Genomic DNA, 20,770 nt, shown 5'->3' on the forward strand with positions numbered 1-20,770 from the left:
TACGATGAGGCCCACAAATCTCTGTCTGACTGGTGATGCATTGCAAGCAGGGCTCATTGTGCGGTCCTCAATGTACAGCATTGCCTTCAAATAGAATAGCGGAGCAAAGATTTTGGGTTGCCTTGCCTACTTGAGCAGCAAAACATCTTGCAAAACAAGAAAATACATTTTTAAGAGTTAACAAAATACCAAAAATTCTATTCAAGCACAAAAAGTATATTTAAAATAATAGCCTAGCTAGCTCCTAGGTCCACATCCCATTCTGTAATAGAGCATGAAATGCTGCTGTAGGGTTTAAAGAGAGCCAGCTGAGCTGCCATTCACCCAATTGTGTCATTTTCCTCTGAGCCAGTGCCATAGCTGGAGCAGATCCACTGACCAGGGGCGTCTGTGGTCTGCTCTGAGCGCCAGGCAGTTGGCCTGGTCTGGGACTGGGCCGGTGAGGCACTGCGGCAGGGTAGGCTGCTCGCCCCTGACACAGAGCACCCGCGCTGGGGAACGTCTGAGTAATGGTAGGGTAACCTGATCCAGCCGGAGGGAGGAAGGTAGGGAGAGAGTGAGCCATGCTGGTGCCTAAATCATAGCAGGAAGATGGAGGGAGAGAGAGGGAGAGACCGAGAGAGGTTTGGGAGGAGGCCTGGAGACAAGAGGATAAAAGTAAACTAAACTTCCCCCTCCGCCTCTTAGCACACGCACATGCCACACCCACTGCACGGCTGGGGAGTTACTCAGAAAGATGACAGGGAGTGGGCTTGGATTTCAACCTCACCACATGCCATGGCACAGACATATTTCAATACAAAAAGCCCACATGAAACGAGCTAGACCTACATTTTCTCCAATGCTTGCGCAATTGAGTGACTTAACAGGCATAGATTTGAAAAATATGAATAAATACAACTTAGAGGATTTAGAGGGGAAAAGCCAGCACGTGTAGGCTAGTAATGGGTCTCTCTCTACTAGCCTATATGGAGTAATGTCACCTTAAATCTAGACTAGAGCCCAACCGATATGGGATTTAATCAGCTTTACATGATAACCACCAAAAAGCAACTATATCCTCTATAAATACAAAAGTAAATAAAAAAACACTTCAGTTTACCTTCTTAGATACAACATAAAAATGTGTCTATCTATGGCATTGGATAATAATGCAGAAGTGTTTGTGAACCACAAGCACACTGATAAACAAGAAAGTATTACATTTAGCCTCAAGTAAATCTGAAACTGCACTTTTCACAAGATCAAACAACGCAGTTCATAATGTCATCACTTCGTATTAAGTAGATTCACTACAGTGCGTTACAACAGTTAAAAGGTCATGTAAATACTTTATGGCAATCTTGCAATGAGAGTTTGTTCAGAGAACTTTTCAGGAGGGCTGGGAAATGCCATTGGAATTGTATTAACGGCCATTAAGTACGTTTCCTATGCGTCGTCAATGGACCGTGCGGTGCATTCCGTGCGATTGAGAAGATGGCACATACAGAAAGGGCTGCCGTGCTTCTAGCTCTTAGGAAACTTTGCAGTATATCATTTTTTTTATGTATTATTTCTTACATTATTAGCCTAGGAAATGTGTTATTACATACAGCCGGGAAGAACTATTGGATATCAGATCGGCGGTAACTCACCAGAACTACCAGCATTACAACCAGGAATATGACTTTCCCGAATCTGATCTTTTGTTCGCACCCCCCCTCAGGGCAATTAAATTGATTCCAGAGGCTGACCCAAAACACCGTCGGCGAAGGAGAGGTACTCGGAGTGGTCTTCTAGTCCGACTTAGGAGGCGCGCACACCACCCACCGCTTTTGTGTAGATTACTAATGTTCAGTCTCTGGACAATAAAGTTGATGAGCTCGGGGTGAGGATTTCTTTCCAGAGAGACATCAGGGATTGTATCATACTCTGTTTATCGGAAACATGGCTCTCTCGGGATACTCTGTCGGAGTCAGTAAATCCAGCAGGATTCTCAGTACATCGCGCAGACATGAATAAATATCTCTCTGGGAAGAAGAAGGACAGGGGTGTATGTTTCATGATTAACGACTCATGGTGTGATAACATACAGGAACTCAATTCACTTTGTGAGGAATTCTAGGTCGGGTGAACAATCAAATGCAGACCGTATCGTCTCCCAAGAGAATTATCTACGGTTATAGTCACAGCCGTGTATATCCCCCCTCAAGCCGATACCACGACGGCCCTTAACCTCTCTGAGCACGGAACCCGGTAGCAGGCTGAAATTCCACAACATACGTGATCTCTACATAAATAGTCATATTAAACATTCATGGAAATACAAGTGTCTCACATGAATCGAAAGCCTAGAATCTTGCTAATCCAACTGCCTTGTCAGATTTAAAAAAGGATTTACTGCGAAAGAATACGATGTGATTATCTGAGTATAGAGCCCATAAAAAAAATTTCAACCAGCACAGGCGTAACATAATCAAACTGCATTAAATTGTTTACCTTTGACGATCTTCGTCTGTTTGCAATCCCAATGCTCATTGTTACACAATGAATGATCTTTTGTTCGATAAAATCAGTTTTTATAGCCTAACACGAAACATTTTGTGAACCGCGTGTGTCGTGAATTCCGTCTCATTCCATTTGACGACACATTCCAGGTAAATAACCCACACAGAACGTGGCTTTTCCAGTCATGTTTGGTTTCATTGCAATCAACTGATTTGTTTGACATCACTGTGCACCAATGATATGACCACTGTTTTGTTGATTGACTGTATTTTAACCCAATGACCACTGATCGTCTTGAAATCTAGCTGGGTAGATCGCCAATGAGCTGAGGTAAGCGGCAATATGCAATGGTTGTGTGTTGGAAGACCAACCCATGTCGTAAACTCCAGCGTCAAGAGAGTCATACGCTATTGAAGTTTTATTCCGGAAAGAGCTACGCATTTTTACGCACAGCGTTGTTTTGGTAAACGCGCAGATTCAGCTGTTTCTATATCAATCAGTATGGCGATTGAGTCAGGGAAAGCTAAATCTAAGTCTAGATATACAGATGTACACACAATTTTAGAAGAAATTGATCGGAAAAGTGAGACAGAGATTGTTGTAGGACGATTAATTTAGCTATTCCCAAATGGAGGAATATTTTTTGAACGGAGAGGACACCGTTGTAGCGACTGTGTATAATATGTAACGTGCCTGCAGAAGAGGAACAATGTCACCGTTTTGGACTGGTAAGTTCTTCTCATGTTGTTTGAAATTAATAATATAAAATATTATTTGTGAAATGAAATAGCCTATTTGAGGCTGTTGAGGGGAGGGCAGGCCCACAACAATTGCCAAAGTGAAATGGAGACGGTAGATGCAGCTGGTCTGTCATAATGTAATAGAGACAGTAGATCTAGCTGAAATGTCATAATATAAAAGAGACAGTAGATGTAGCAGGTCTATAATAATATATTCAACCTTATGTTCCCTGTACTCATATATATATATATCTGTTTATTATACCTCAGCAGCACAATATTGTGTAGAGCTTTGGCAAAGTGGGTGGGGTTATATCCTTCCTGTTTGGCCCTGTCCGGGGGTGTCCTCGGAGGGGGCCACAGTGTCTCCTGACCCCTCCTGTCTCAGCCTCCAGTATTTATGCTGCAGTAGTTTGTGTGTCGGGGGGCTAGGGTCAGTTTGTTATATCTGGAGTACTTCTCCTGTCCTATTCGGTGTCCTGTGTGAATTTAAGTGTGCTCTCTCTAATTCTCTCTTTCTTTCTCTCTCTCGGAGGACCTGAGCCCTAGGACCATGCCTCAGGACTACCTGACATGATGACTCCTTGCTGTCCCCAGTCCACCTGGCCGTGCTGCTGCTCCAGTTTCAACTGTTCTGCCTTATTATTATTGACCATGCTGGTCATTTATGAACATTTGAACATCTTGGCCATGTTCTGTTATAATCTCCACCCGGCACAGCCAGAAGAGGACTGGCCACCCCACATAGCCTGGTTCCTCTCTAGGTTTCTTCCTAGGTTTTGGCCTTTCTAGGGAGTTTTTCCTAGCCACCGTGCTTCTACACCTGCATTGCTTGCTGTTTGTGGTTTTAGGTTGGGTTTCTGTACAGCACTTTGAGATATCAGCTGATGTACGAAGGGCTATATAAATAAATATGATTTGATTGCTTGCTAGCTAGGCTAACTACCTTGCTGGCTAGCTAACCAGGTAACATTAACCAAGTGAGCATGTTATGAGGACAGGGCTGCTCGCTTGGTGACGTGTACTTTTGATTATTTACTTATTCAAACACACCGTCACTGGCAAGCTACTCACCGTCAAACTACCATGCCCACTCTGATTCTCACATCGTGACTTACGGGCTGAATAAGGTTCAATGAGCAGCTCTTGGAGCGCCCTCTTCAGGCAACCATTGAACTTTTTTTTAAATGGCATCAAATGAGCACATTTGATGTATATAATAAGTGTTTTATTGGTGGAATAAAGGCCGATACAAATATTTCAATGACAAGGCTAATATCGGCTGATAATCGGCAAACAATTTATCCCTATCATAACTAAAGACAGTATTTTCCTTACTGCTTCTCCTCATATGTAACAGTCCTTATTGCAACAAACTATTGACAAAACAATGAGAAAGATCATCAAAAAGAATATTCTGATATGTAACTATCAATGTTTACCCCATTATCACTAAAATATACTAAAACAAGATTTCATGAGGTCGTGGTAATTTCAGTTGTCATATTATTTAAAAAGTTAATTTAACACCAGAGCCACAATTTCCTCTCATCAACTGACTGTGGCTCAGAACTGGCGCCAGAGAATGTGATTATACTCAACACAAATATAAAACACAACTATTTCAATCATTTTACTGACTAACAGATCATATGAGGAAATCTGTCAATTGAAATAAATGTATTAGGTCCTAATCTATTGCTTTCACATGAAAGGTAATACAGATATGCATCTGTTGGTCACAGATACCTTAAAAATTAGCTTCAGGATCTCGTTCATTCAAATTGCCATTGAGAAAAAGGCACTTGTGTTCGTTATTCGTAGCTTATGCCTGCCAATACCATAACATTAAATTCTCTGGAAAAAGCACAAGGTGTGTAATGATCCTGCTGTTTAATCAGCTTCTTCATATGCCACATCAGTCAAGTCAGGTGGATGGATTATCTTGGCAAAGGAGAAATGCTCACTAACAGGGATGTAAACAAATTTGTGCACAAAATGAGAGAAATAAGAGTGTGTGTATTAGATTTTGAACGATTAATCGGAATGGCCGATTGGCCGATTAACACCTTTATTTAATCTTTATTTAACTAGGCAAGTCAGTTAAGAACACATTTTATTTTCAATGACGGCCTAGGAACAGTGGGTTAACTGCCTTGATCAGGGGCAGAACGACAGATTTTCACCTTGTCAGCTCGGGGGATGCAATCTTACAACCTTAACTAGTCCAACGCAATAACGACCTGCCTCTTTCTCGTTGCACTCCACAAGGAGGCTGCCTGTTATGCGAATGCAGTAAGCCAAGGTAAGTTGCTAGCTAGCATTAAACTTATCTTATAAAAAACAATCAATCAATCATAATCACGAGTTAACTACACATGGTTGATGATATTACTAGATATTATCAAGCGTGTCCTGCTTGCATATAATCTGACTGAGCATACAAGTATCTGACTGAGCGGTGGTAGGCAGAAGCAGGCGCGTAAACATTCATTCAAACAGCACTTTTGTGCGTTTTGCCAGCAGCTCTTCGTTGTGCGTCAAGCATTGCGCTGTTTATGACTTCAAGCCTATCAACTCCCGAGATGAGGCTTGTGTACCCGAAGTGAAATGGCTAGCTAGTTAGCGCGTGCTAATTGTCGTTGTGTTGCTGGTTCGAGCCCAGGGAGGAGCGAGGAGAGGGACGGAAGCTATACTGTTACACTGGCAATACTAAAGTGCCTATAAGAACATCCAATAGTCAAAGGTTAATGAAATGCAAATGGTATAGAGGGAAATAGTCCTATAATTCCTATAATAACTACAACCTAAAACTTCTTACCTGGGAATATTGAAGACTCGTGTTAAAAGGAACCACCAGCTTTCATATGTTCTCATGTTCTGAGCAAGGAACTGAAACGTTAGCTTTCTTACATAGCACATATTGCACTTTTACTTTCTTCTCCAACACTTTGTTTTTGCATTATTTAAACCAAATTGAACATGTTTCATTATTCACTTAAGGCTAAATTGATTTTATTGATGTATTATATTAAGTTAAAATAAGTGTTTATTCAGTATTGTTGTAATTGTCATTATTACAAATAAATGTAAAAAAATAAATAATAGTCCGATTAGTCGGTATCGGCTTTTATGGTCCTCCAATAATCGGTATCGGCGTTGAAAAATCATAAATCGGTCGACCTCTAATGTGTATAGAACATTACTGGGATATTTTATTTCAGCATCATGAAAACACTTTACACGTTGCGTTTATATTCTTATTATTATTACTAAACAATGAACAACTGAAATAACATTGAATAAATTAATGGCTTACTAAGCATAATCCCCTCCCTAGCCTACTCTATAAAAAAAATGCAAATCTTGTCACAAAGTGAAACCACGTCCACTTCAAACACTTTCTTCTAAGCACAATTTAGGCCTAACCAGTGAATGAAGCATTCAATAGTCTATTACAGTACCTGTACCACATCCAAAATATGGACCTTATTCATTATTCAGATTTAAATGCACTTTCCTTGTAGCAGGTCTGCACTGTTCCACTTACAAGGTGTTCTTCTGCAGGCCTGAATAAATAGTAAGGCCCTCTAACACCCTGACTACACCTCTCGCGTCTGCGTTACCAAGGGCTAAAATAGAAGTCAGTTCTATTTATGACGCATATCACACTGCAAGTCCTACCACTCCCATCTCCTCATTGGTTTATAGAAGCAGATACCCTCGTGCCATCTCCTCATTGGTTATACCCACGTGGGTGATTGAAAGACGAATTGTGTTGTCGTGGTAATACGATGAAAGTTTAGATGCGAATCATCATATAAGTTCAAAGAAGAAAAGGCCTGGAAGGAAGAGAGATGACAAGAAACGATTCGGTTGACCATTTTATGTGTGGATTCAATGTGTATATCCCAGGACAAATTAGCTAGCAACAACAAGCTAGCTAAATAGGACAAATTAGCTAGCAAGTGCAAGCTAGCTAGCTAAATTGCTATAAATGTTTAACCTCTCTAGGGTAGGGGGCAGCATTCGGAATTTTGGATGAAAAGCATGCCCAAATTAAACCGCCTGCTACTCGGGCCCAGAAGATATGATATGCATATAACTGGTAGATTTAGATAGAAAACACTCTACAAATTTTCCAAAACTTAAAATAGTGTCTGAGTATAACAGAACTGATTTGGCAGGTGAAAACCTGAGAAAAATCCATTCAGGAAATAGTTTTTGTTTTGTAGTTTTCTATTCAATGCCATGACAGTATCCATTGACTTTGGACTCAATTTGCAGTTCCTATGACTTCCACTAGATGTCAACAGTCTTTAGAAATTGTTTCAGGCTTGTATTCTTATAAATGAGGGAGTAAGACCAGTCAATGAGTGGACGCTGACGTGTCACAGAGCTTTTTCATGCGCAATCCCGAGAGAGTGCATTTCTTGTTTACCTTTTATATTTCTCGTTGTTATTGTCCGGTTGAAATATTATAGATCATTTAGGCTAAAAACAACCTGAGGATTGAATATAAACATCGTTTGACATGTTTCTATGAATTTTACAGATACAATTTGGATTTTTTGTCTGCCTGCTTTGACTGTGTTTGAGCCTGTGGATTACTGAAGAAAACACGAACAAAAACGGGAGGTTTTTGGATATAAAGAGACTTTATCGAACAAAAGGAACATTTATTGAGTAAATTAATGTCTTCTGAGTGCCACCATATGAAGATCAAAAGGTAAGGCTGGTTACTGTTTGTAATAATTTGTCAACTGGGCTATGTTCTGGGCTAGGTATGTTCTGGGCTAGGTATGCTTTCGCCGAAAAGCATTTTATAAATCTGACACCGTGGTTGGATTAACAAGAAGTTCATCTTTAAACCTATGTAAAATATGTTTTGTTTTCTGAATTTTTATAATGAGCAATTCTGTATTTGAATTTGGAGCTCTGCAATCTCACTGGATGTTGGCCAGATGGGATGCTCGTCCCACATACCCTAGAGAGGTTAATGCTTTTCGACCTGTCCCCAAATCAATGTAATGGGTTCAGAGTTTGTTGTGATATTTTAACCTGCGTGTCGTGATCGCGTTTGGTGTGGGGGGACAAAATAAATGTATGCACAATGGTGCACGATGGTGCACGTGCGCAGCCGGTTTGGGTTCTGTGTAAGGTAGAATCGCTTGATTTTTCATGAAATACCTTTCAGGATAATCTATAGGCTAAATTGAGGTCAGGTTGGTCAACTTCTTTTACAGATGTTTTCACCATTCAAGCTGATAAAAAGGGAGAGAAAAAGCTTTAACATTCAATAACTCATTGTTCAGAAAAATTCAGAAGTAGGTTTGGCGAGGGAATGCCACTGTTTGGAGCTACATCCACACCCAGCACATTAGGCTGCAGTGAGCGAGCCAGCTAGGCTGCAGGAAAGGACAATCGGCTGGTAAACTGGATGGCAACTCAGCTATTTAAATCAAATTTTATTTGTCACATGCGCAGAACAAAACAGCTGTAGACCTTACTGTGAAATGCTTACTTAACTTCAGACCAGTTGAGTATCTGGAGTGTCAACATTTGTGGGTTCGATTAAAGGCTCAAAATGGCTAGAAACAAAACAATTTGACAGCCTATTCTCGTTCTGAGAAATAAAGGCTACATGTGAGAACGCTGTGCACTATTCCCTTCACAGAACAGCGCAAACTGGGTCTAACCAGAATAGACAGGAGTGGGAGGCCCCGGTGCACAACTGAGCAAGAGGACAAGTACATTAGTGTCTAGTTTGAGGACTTGTGAAGCGTCTGTTTCTCAACTGGCAGCTTCATTAAATAGTACCCGCAAAACACCAGTCTCAACATCAACAGTGACGAGGCAACTCCGGGATGCTGGCCTTCTTGGCAGAGTTCTCTCCCAGACTGGCCAATAAAAAGAAAAGATTAAGCCGGGCAAAATAACAAACACTGACAGTCGCACTCTTCAAATGCCAACAGACATCGGCCCGATGTCTAGTTTAACACATATGTGCAAAATCGAGGTCAAAGCTGGATGTGCATACCTATATAAAGTAGGTGCATGACATAATGACGCCAAGTAAAATTTTCCCAATCACGGACGGATGTGATACAGAATGGATTTGAACCAGGGACTGTAGTGACACCTCTTCAATGAGATGCAGTGCCTTAGATCGTTGCGTTCCATGTGTGTGTTAACTATTTAACTGTACTAGAATGCTTAAAAGGCCTCAAACTGTAAATATCTGTATTGTTTTTTGAGGCAAGGAAAATATGGGATATCGGTATCGGCCAAAAATGTCATACAGGTGCAACACTAAAATAAGGCATTTTTGTTTTGTTCAAAATTTCAGTCGAGTGATACAGCCTAGTGGGCTAGTTCAAATGGTTTATCTTTTACTAAAAACATAGCCTTTTTTAGCATAGAAAAAAAACTAGAAGCATGGATGTTACAGGCAATCTGCCTGCCAATCAAAGTCATCACACAAGCATTCGCAACTGCAGAGTAAGCGAACATTTAGTGACGTAAACTCCCTTTGTTAGCAAAAGTAGCTGAAAATCAAGTGCAAGAAAGTGTAAGCAAGCATTAAGGATCACTGAGGACAAGGAAAGTAATGCTATTGAGGTTGATATGGAGGATAACGAAGAATTGGTTCGAAAAAAGGGAGTCTCCTCTGTTGTTTGGAACTGGTTTGGCTTTAAGATATCTGACCTCGACCAACAAACAGTACTTTGTAAGTTGTGTCAAGCATGCTAGCCAAAGGTGGAAACACCAGCAATTTTTTTCACCACCTGAAAACAATGCATGTGTGCGAATATGAAGAATCTCCCAGAATGCGTGCAACAAACCCCAGAGCAGCAGCCAGATCCGCACTCAGCTATCATTCAAGGTATCATTCGTTAGTGGTACTCCCTATGACAAGAAGAGCAAGTGGAATGAGATAACGAGTGCAATTACATATCACATAGCGAAAGACATGGAACCAACTCAAAACGGTGGAGAAAGACGGTTTCAGGAAGTTGATTCAAACTCTAGACCCAAGATAAGAGATCCCGAGCTGTAAATACTTCAGCAAAACATGTCTGCCAAAACTCTACACAGAATGTCGGAACAGAGTTGCCAACAAAAGCAGGAATCAGGAGGATAAAATGGTCAGATTTGCCAAATGGAGGGCGAGGGAGAGCTTTGTATGCGTCTGTGTGTGTGGAGTAAAGGTGGTCTAGAGTTTTTTTCCTCTGTTTGCATATGTGACATGCTGGTAGAAATTAGGTTAAACGGATTTAAGTTTTCCTGCATTAACGACCCCAGTCACTAGGAGCGCCGCTTCTGGATGAGCATTTTCTTGTTTGCTTATGGCCTTATACAGCTCTTTGAGTGCGGTCTTAGTGCCAGCATCGGTTTGTGGTGGTAAATAGATGGCTACTAATAATATAGATGAGAACTCTCTTGGTAGATAGTGTGGTCTACAGCTTATCATGAGGTATTCTACCTCAGGCGAGCAATACCTTGAAACTTCTTTAATATCAGACATTGCGCACCAGCAGTTATTGACAAATAGACACCCCCGCCCCTCGTCTTACCAGACGTAGCTGCTCTGTCCTGCCGATGCACAGAGAAGCCAACCAGCTCTATATTATCCCTATAGTCGTTCAGCCATGTCTCTGTGAAAGATAAGATATTACCGTTTTTTTATGTCCTGTTGGTAGGATAGTCTTAATCGTAGATCGTCCAGTTTGTTTTCCAATGATTACACATTGGCCAATAATACGGATGGTAGCGGTGGTTTACCTAGTCGTCGGCAAAATCTTACAAGGCATCATCCCACCCTCCTCCCACATTTTATTTTCTTCACGCGGATGATGGGGATTTGGGCCTTGTCTCGACAAAGCAGTATATCCTTCGCGTCGGACTCATTAAAGAAACAATCTTTGTCTAGTTTGAGTTGTTCTGATGTCCAGAAGCTCTTTTCGGTCATAAGAGACAGTAGCAGCAATATTATGTACAAAATTGAGTTACAAACAATGCGAAAAAACAAAACAAAATAGCACAGTTGATTAGGAGCCCGTAAAACGGCAGCCATCCCCTCAAGCGCAATTACCTTCCATCTTCTAAATTAAGTTCCAGACTAATTTAAATGCATCCTCTGTGTTTTGATCACCCTTTTTGTGAACCCTTTTATTTGAATAAATATGCCAGCCTTACCTGGTTTAATACATGCCTCTGTGTATTGAATCTCTCATTGTCATCCAACCAGCCACACCTAATGATTCATTACATAGGCTCATTTAGCAAAATGGTAATACTGGATTTTTCATTGTGTAAATTTAGCTAAGAATCATACTGGGGCATAACCATTTTGACAGCAAGATTACACCATCAATGACCATATCATTGAGAATGCATTACACACAAAATACAGAATGTACTGTGTTTGTGTATATTTTTGCATGTAGTCTCACCTTGCATAGCAGCTCTCAGTTCATACCATGAAATGATACTCTACCTGTAAACCTAACAATTCTCCAGAACTAACTCTAGAACTAACTATTCTCCAGATTTGGCACGCGTCTAACATACTTTCTTGTTCTTTCATTTAAAATGTACTGACTGCATTTAAGATAAGTAGAGTTGAGCTCTAGTTCAGGGTTGTACTAATTAGTCAAAACACTTCAAATGTTTTGTTTTGTAACTAAAATTAGGGTTTCTATTAGACAAATCCAGGGAGGTCCTTCCTGGTTTCGTTCCGTTTAAGAAACATTTTGCAACAGAATCGGTGGAATGAATACACCTCTCCTTTCTTTCTTGAGATTTGGGTTGTGATATAGTTGAGAGACAAACAGTAGAGTTGAGCACTAGTTCAATTTCAGTAAAGCGATTTCTCTCCATTCTCTCCTACATCATACGAGCGATATTGACTTGGTTATGATTGACCGGAAATGTTATATAAACAGCCATTCCTCCTTAACTCTCTCTCCCCTCCCGCCACATGTGAAACCACACTGTAGCGCCTAACATGCCAAAGTAAACGACCCACATCTTTCAAACAGTGTGTTTACACTAGATCAGAGTAAAACATTTCCACTGGATAACAAAAGCGGAGAGAATTTATTTTCAGTGTTACAGTAAAGAAATGCATTAGGCATAATTACAAATACTTTATCATTAGCACTGCATGCTATTTGTTTGCCTGGCTACCCAAACGCTATGCCACGCCCAGTTTCTTCTCCGTAAGGAGTCTGGATCTGATTACAACCCCGACGACGTCCCATTGTAGACTGTCTGATTAGTCGCAGAAACCGATGAGTTGGGACAGAGCCAGAACACACGTGGGTAAAGCGGCGTTTATAAATGTGTCATTGGCTTTGATATTCTGATAGGTTAGAGATTATCCAATCTCTTTGTTCTGTACAACACTCCTCATTTTGATGTGACCACAAACGACTTCAATTATAACAGTCTCACACGGAAGTATGCTAGCTAGTGAATGATAGAGCAGCAGAATAAATCAGTTTGAGTTGTCAGGCAAGCTATTCGTAGGACTGTGGTCCATTTGATAGAGGTAGAAGTAGGTATATTTGTCCACATGCTGCTTGAGGGAAAGCAAAACAAACGCCATAGATTTGTAAGGAAATCACCCTGGAACACAACACAAACATGTAAGGAGACATTGTCATCACTCTGTCCAGGGCAAAGATTTGAGATGTCTTTCCCATTAGTGGAAAGTTCCCCCCTGCCATCATAAAGCCACCTCAGTTAATCACACCATAGCCCTCCTCAGAAACACTGACAGTGCATATTCAGTGTTGCTCCAGACATTTAGGCCTACTGCCATTCATCTGACTGCATGCTGTTCTTTTCCTCTGTCATCATGAAATAGGACATGCAATATTTTAAGGGGGGCATGTTTAACAATAACATGTATCATAATAAATTAACATTGCGCTAACAAATGGCAGTACCTTCAGAGTACTTCAGAGAAGTAACCTCTTCCCCAAGCTAATTGCACATGCGTGGAAATAATGAGAATGATAATAATTAATTGATTAATAATGGGAATTGATGGGAAATTATGTAAATATATCACTAGCCACTTTAAACAATGCTACCTTATATAATGTTACTTACCCTACATTATTCATCTCATATGCATACGTATATACTGTACTCTATATCATCGACTGTATCCTTATGTAATACATGTATCACTAGCCACTTTAACTATGCCACTTTGTTTACATACTCATCTCATATGTATATACTGTACTCGATACCATCTACTGTATCTGCCTATGCTGCTCTGTACCATCACTCATTCATATATCCTTATGTACATATTCTTTATCCCCTCACACTGTGTACAAGACAGTAGTTTTGGAATTGTTAGTTAGATTACTTGTTGGTTATTACTGCATTGTCGGAACTAGAAGCACAAGCATTTCGCTACACTCGCATTAACATCTGCTAACCATGTGTATGTGACAAATAAAATTTGATTTGATTTGATTTTGGAAGTGAAATCATCCCGTGAGAAAAGCCTTGCTACAGGTGGGCCTCCAATTCTCAATTACAAAACAACTTAGTGAACTTTTCTACTGTGTTCTTTTACTATAAATAATTAAATCGTACCTATTAAACTATTGCACGGGGGATTTGTCTATATAGGCCAGGCAACCATCAGTGCAAACAAGCATTTCGCGAAACTCGTAATAACATCTGCTAACCATATGTATGTGACCAATACAATTTGATATTTATGGCACCTGTAGCCCTATAAATGAAGCGCGGCGTCATTTATAGGGCCATGGCACCTGCACAGATAAATGTAGTATCAGTATACAGTGCATAAAACTACCCAGTTACATTATTGGTATCATATAGATTTTCTAAATGCAACTACGAATGGCATAAAGCTAATCTGTTTTCTTATCTTGTCTGATCCTGAAAGTGCCATGGACGACTGACCTATATGACGTGTGCTGATATGACTGTAAATACACGGCTGTCGTGTTTGCAAAGGAGAGGAAAGCAGATATTTCGCACACCTAAATAAACGGACAGTACACTGGTTATTTATGATTTCCTGATGTACAATGTTATGGAAAGGCCTAAGCCTGCTATCGCTCTCTATCGTTACATTCCTATTGGCTGACATTACCTCCGCAATACAGCAAGCCCATTGGGTTACGCTTTGACGAAATTGTCGAGGTATTTTAAGACATCTCACCTGTATCCCCAGTTGTTTTGGAGGCTTCTTCGTTAATTTGTAAATTGCGACATATTCAATTCTTGCAGAACGGCCGATCTTCCAAACTGTTTCTCGACAGACATTTTGAGCAGTACCTCCAGCCAGGGACGGCAGGTGAGAGAGTAGTAAGTAGAGTAAGTTTTTCAATCCAAATTGTAGTCAAATGTCTGTTTTTAATAGTGAGAAAATGCGAAACTGTAAATATAGTATGCTTTGATTACGATATTTTTCATGCATTTTGTAAAGAATGGAATGTGTCGCAGTCGCATAGTTTCCCGAAACCCTCTTTTCGAGTGGAATGGTATGGCTCGTAGAATGTAGCCAATGAGCGGCGTTGAAATGTAAACCTCAATATTGTCAAGAGGAAAGGGGTTGTCCTTTGCCTGACGCTTGCACGTACAGTGGAGTGAACAGAGGGGAATGATGAGAATGAGTACATGTTTCAGAGGACAGCTCTGCAATGTTCTATGCTGCCTGTCAAGATCTGTACACACAATATAATAGTCTATTCCAGCCTTGGTTACAATATATGTGGATTTCACATAGGTATAGGTCTAGGTTTAGGTTTATTAGAACATCTTGGTAAATACTGCAGAAACATCCATAAGTGACTGTAGTTGGACCCCAAACAGTTTGGGTGTCATTATTTTTCATAAAAATAAACACTACAGTAGGTTTAATAAAATAATGAGAAGCCTTATTTTTCTGTTGTGTTAGTAAAGTATAGTAGTTGTAGTAGTACTAGTAGTGATAGTGATAGTAGTAGTGGTAGTACTAGCAGTAGTAGGCTATTCTGATGACAGTTCCATGATAGACGCACACCATGTTGCTTCTGTAACATGTATGTGTATTCAGTTCCACACACACACGCACACATGCGCGCTCGCACACACACACACACACACACACACACACACACACACACACACACACACACACACACACACACACACACACACCAACAGAACACACATTTGTTCACAGCTTCTGGGTCCCTGGCAGCTCCCTGAGGGTGTAGAACAGTATGCTGCTGACTTCCTGGATGTATTCAGGCGTAATGTTTTTAGTTTTGCTGCGATCAGAGTCACTTCAGGCTACACATGTCCTGTTCAGTTAACCACTGTCACAGGCTTTAGTGAATGGTCCCTGGCAAGTGGTGTTGCTCACTTCTGCGGCTGTGTAGTGAGGCAGAGAGAGATAGAGGGGGTCTTTCGAAGTCTGAGCGAGAGAGACACGCTGGGGCTGCCCTGCTGCTGAGGAATCCCCTTCACACAGACATACATGAACGCAGTCACATGCACGCACAGAGGCACACACACACACACGCATTCTCTCTCACTCTCACATACAAAATAAGGTGTACAGACGTTATTATCGAAAACACATATTTCAGACTAAAGCATGGTTTGCTTCCTATAGGATATTTTTTTGTGTTGGTGAAATACAGTTACAGGTAGTGTATAATGAATGATGTGGTCGTTATCTTTCATGCTGATAGCGATCCAGAGGCAGCTTATCAATATTTCATATCTCCCACAGCATAGGTGACTACCTTCTAATGACTTACTGAGGCAGCATTAATTTTTCCCTCAGACAGATTATTGACGTTGAATAGATTACGACGCCCAGAGATCCTATGAAATTATTAATATGTTTAAATATGAAATTCTATGTTACTATATATTACTAGTTACCTATTTTGAGCAAAGCCATGCATAGAGTTCCTGTGAGTATGCACAATAGACTTGGGGAAAGTAGGTGGCACTATACAACTTTTTGTGATCAATACCTAAATCTTTGCTTCATCACTAAATAGAATTAAGAATGGGAAGTGCTGTGGCAGTAATGACAATATTGATCGGTTCACAGAAGCCCTTTCAGGTGTTTGGCTGGAAATCACAAAGTGTCTTCCATGGATGGATAGGGTGAAGGAGGAGTGAGAGACATAGACAGGAGGTTTGCCCATTTAGTCCGGCAATCCTTACCCATTACGAGTCACATACATATATTCAGACCCCTTGACTTTTTCCACATTTTGTTACGTTACAGCTTTATTAAAAAATCCTCAGCAATAATGACAAACCCGAAAACAGTTTTTTAGAAATTTAAAACAATTTATTACAACTAAAAAACAGATACCTTATTTACGTAAGTATTCAGACCCTTTGACTCAAAATTGAGCTCAGGTGCATCCTGTTTCCATTGATCATCCTTGTTTGATGTTTCTACAACTTAATTGGAGTCCACCTGTGGTAATTTCAATTGATTGGACATTATTTGGAAAGGCACACACTTGTTTATATAAGGTCCCAAAGTTGACAGTGCATGTCAGAGCAAAGACCAAGCCATGAGGTCGAAGGAATTTTCCATAGAGGCACAGATCTGGGGAAGGGTATCAAAACATTTCAGCAGCATTGAAGGTCCCCAAGAACACAGTGGCCTCCATCATTCTTAAATGGAAGAAGTATGGAACCACCAAGACTTCCTAGAGCTTTCCGCCAGGCCAAACTTAGGAATCGGGGGAGAAGGGCCTTGGTCAGGGAGGTGACCAAGAACCCAATGGTCACTCTAACAGTGCTCTAGAGTTTCTCTGTGGAGATGGAAGAACCTTCCAGAAGGACAACCATCTGTGCAGCACTCCACCAATGAGGCCTTTATTGAAGAGTGGACAGACGGAGGCCACTCCTCAGTAAAATGCACATGACAGCCCAATTGGAGTTTGCCAAAAGGCACCTAAAGACTCTCAGACCATGAGAAACAAGATTCTCTCATCTGATGAAACCAAGATTGAACTCTTTGGCCTGAATGCCAAGCATCACGTCTGGAGGAAACCTGGCACCATCCCTACGGTGAAGCATAGTGATGGCAGCATCATGCCGTGGGGATGTTTTTCAGCAGCAGGAACTGGGAGACTAGTCAGGATTGAGGCAAAGATGAACGAAGCAAAGTACAGAGAGATCCTTAATGAAAACCTGCTCCAGAGCACTCAGACTGGGGTAAAGGTTCACCTTCCAACAGGACAACAAGCACACAGCCTAGACAAGTAGCTTCGGGACAAGTCTCTGAATGTCCTTGGGTGGCCCAGCCAGAGTCCAGACTTGAACCCGATAACATCTCTGGAGACACCTGAAAATAGCTTTGCAGCAACACTCCCCATCCAACCTGAGAGCTTGAGAGGATCTGCAGAGAATAATGGGAGAAACTCCCCAAATACAGGTGTGCGAAGCTTGAAGTGTCATATCCAGGAAGACTCGAGGCTGTAATCGCTGCCAAAGGTGCTTCAACAAAGTACTGAGTAAAGGGTCTGAATACTTATAAAAATATATTTGCTAAAATGTCTTAACCTGTTTTTGCTTTGTCATTATGGGGTATTGTGTGTAGATTGACGAGGAAAAATAAAAATGCAATCAATTTTAGAATAAGGCTGTAACATAACAAAATGTGGAAAAAGTCAAGAGGTCTGAATACTTTTAGGGGGCACTGTACATGCCTATCTGACTGATAGGGCACCATCTGGCAATGTACCACTCTCTTCATCTTACCATACTCTTTCTCTCTCCAATCTGGCGTGTTTCACACAACAACGGCAGTCCTGCTACTTATGCTGAATGCAGTTTCTGGCACCATCCCTTTTTTGATAGTCCCAGCCTATAGACAGAAACTAAAACAGGAAGCGCCCGTGCTCAGGTCTGTTCAATGCTGGTCCGAACAATCTGATTCCACCTTTCAAGATTGCTTTGATCACGTGGACTGGGATATGTTCCGCATAGCGTCGGACAATAACATTGATGAATACGCTGATTCGGTGAGGGAGTTCATTAGCAAGTGCATCTGTGATGTTGTACCCTCAGCGTCTATTCAAACATTCCCCAACCAGAAACCGTGGATTGATGGCAGCATTTGCGCAAAACTGAAAGCAGGAACCACTGCTTTTAATCAGGGCAAGGTGACCGGAAACATGACCGAATACAAACAGTGTAGCTATTCCCTCTGCAAGGCAATCAAACAAGCTAATCGTCAGTATAGAGACAAAGTAGAGTCGCAATTCAACGGCTCAGACACGAGAGGTATGTGGCAGGGTCTACAGTCAATCACGGACTACAAAAGGAAAACCAGCCCCGTCACGGACCACAATGTCTTGCTCCCAGACAAACTAAACAACTTCTTTGCTCGCTTTGAGGACAACACAGTGCCGGCTACCAAAACCTGCGGGATCTCCTTCACTGCAGCCAAGGTGAGTAAAACATTTAAACGTGTTAACCCTCGCAAGGCTGCCGGCCCAGACGGCATCTCCAGCCACGTCAGAGCATGCGCAGACCAGCTGGCTGGTGTGTTTACGGACATATTCAATCAATCCTTATCCCAGTCTGCTGTTCCCACATGCTTCAAGGGGGCCACCATTGTTCCTGTTCCCAAGAAAGCGAAAGTAATTTAGCTCAGGTAGCACTCACTTCCGTCATCATGAAGTGCTTTGAGAGACTAGTCAAGGACCATATCACCGCAACCCTACCTGACACCCTAGACCCACTCCAATTTGCTTACCGCCCCAATAGGTCCAAAGACGACGCTATCGCAATCACACTGCACACTGCCCTAACCCATCTGGACAAGAGGAATACCTATGTAAGAATGCTGTTCATAGACTACAGCTCAGCATTTAACACCATAATACCCTCCAAACTCGTCATTAAGCTCGAGACCCTGGATCTCGACCCCACCCTGTGCAACTGGGTACTGGACTTCCTGACGGGCCGCCCCCAGGTGCTGAGGGTAGGTAACAACATCTCCACCCTGCAGATCCTCAACACTGGGGCCCCACAAGGGTGCGTTCTCAGCTCTCTCCTGTACTCCCTGTTCACCCATGACTTTGTGGCCATGTACGCCTCCCAACTCAATCATCAAGTATGCAGACGACACTACAGTGGTAGGCTTGATTATCAACAACGACGAGACAGCCTACAGGGAGGAGGTGAGGGCCCTCGGAGTGTGGTGTCAGGAAAATAACCTCACACTCAATAACAACAAAACAAAGGAGATGATCGTGGACTTCAGGAAACAGCAGAGGGAGCAGCCCACTATCCACATCGACGGGATAGTAGTGGAGAGGGTAGTAAGTTTTAAGTTCCTCGGCGTACACCACGGACAAACTGAAATGGTCCACCCACACAGACAGCGTGGTGAAGAAGGCGCAACAGCGCCTCTTCAACCTCACGAGACTGAAGAAATCCGGCTTGTCACCAAAAACACAAACTCACAAACTTTTACAGATTCACAATGGAGAGCATCCTGTCGGGCTGTATCACTGCCTGATACGGCAACTGCACCACCCACAACCGTAAGGCTCTCCAGAGGGTAGTGAGGTCTGCACAACTCATCACCGGGTGCAAACTACCTGCCCTCCAGGACACCTACACCACCCGATGTCACAGGAAGGCCAAAAAGATCATCAAGGACAACAACCACCCGAGCCACTGCCTGTTCACCACGCTATCCTCCAGAAGGTGAGGTCAGTACAGGTGCATCAAAGCGGGTACCGAAAGACTGAAAAACAACTTCTATCTCAAGGCCATCAGACTGTTAAACAGCCATAACTAACATTGTAACCAACATACTGACTCATCTCTCGCCACTTTAATAATAAAAAATTGTTGTAATAAATGTATCACTAGCCACCTTAAACAATGCCACCTTATATAATGTTTACATACCCTACATTTCTCATCTCAAATGTACACTGCTCAAAAAAATAAAGGGAACACTAAAATAACACATCCTAGATCTGAATGAATGAAATATTCTTATTAAATACTTTTTTCTTTACATAGTTGAATGTGGTGACAACAAAATCACACAAAAATTATGAATGGAAATCAAATTTATCAACCCATGGAGGTCTGGATTTGGAGTCACACTCAAAATTAAAGTGGAAAACCACACTACAGGCTGATCCAACTTTGATGTAATGTCCTTAAAACAAATCAAAATGAGACTCAGTAGTGTGTGTGGCCTCCACGTGCCTGTATGACCTCGCTACAACGCCTGGGCATGCTCCTGGTGAGGTGGCGGACTCCTGGACAGTCTGTGATGCATGGAGCGAGATATGATGTCCCAGATGTGCTCAATTGGATTCAGGTCTGGGGAACGGGCGGGCCAGTCCATAACATCAATGTCGTCTTCTTGCAGGAACTGCTGACACACTCCAGCCACATGAGGCCCAGCATTGTCTTGCATTAGGAGGAACCCAGGGCCAACCGCACCAGCATATGGTCTCACAAGGGGTCTGAGGATCTCATCTCGGTAC

The 20,770-nt window shown here is 41.8% G+C and overlaps 1 protein-coding gene across 2 annotated transcripts in view; it reads right to left on the reverse strand.

Moving 5' to 3' along the window:
* Nucleotides 1-14,566, reverse strand: part of LOC139367237 (zinc finger protein 438-like) — a 99,233-nt gene extending 84,667 nt beyond the window's left edge. The window contains exon 1 of one of the 2 annotated variants that reach the window (XM_071105468.1): nt 14,449-14,566. The gene's annotated coding sequence lies outside the window, so the exon portion shown is untranslated. The remainder of the gene's footprint in view (nt 1-14,448) is intronic. The other variant, XM_071105467.1, reaches the window with a different exon arrangement.
* Nucleotides 14,567-20,770: the final 6,204 nt, after the last annotated feature.

The sequence above is a fragment of the Oncorhynchus clarkii genome, chromosome 15, assembly GCF_045791955.1.
Source record: "Oncorhynchus clarkii lewisi isolate Uvic-CL-2024 chromosome 15, UVic_Ocla_1.0, whole genome shotgun sequence".
Lineage (NCBI taxonomy): Eukaryota > Metazoa > Chordata > Actinopteri > Salmoniformes > Salmonidae > Oncorhynchus > Oncorhynchus clarkii.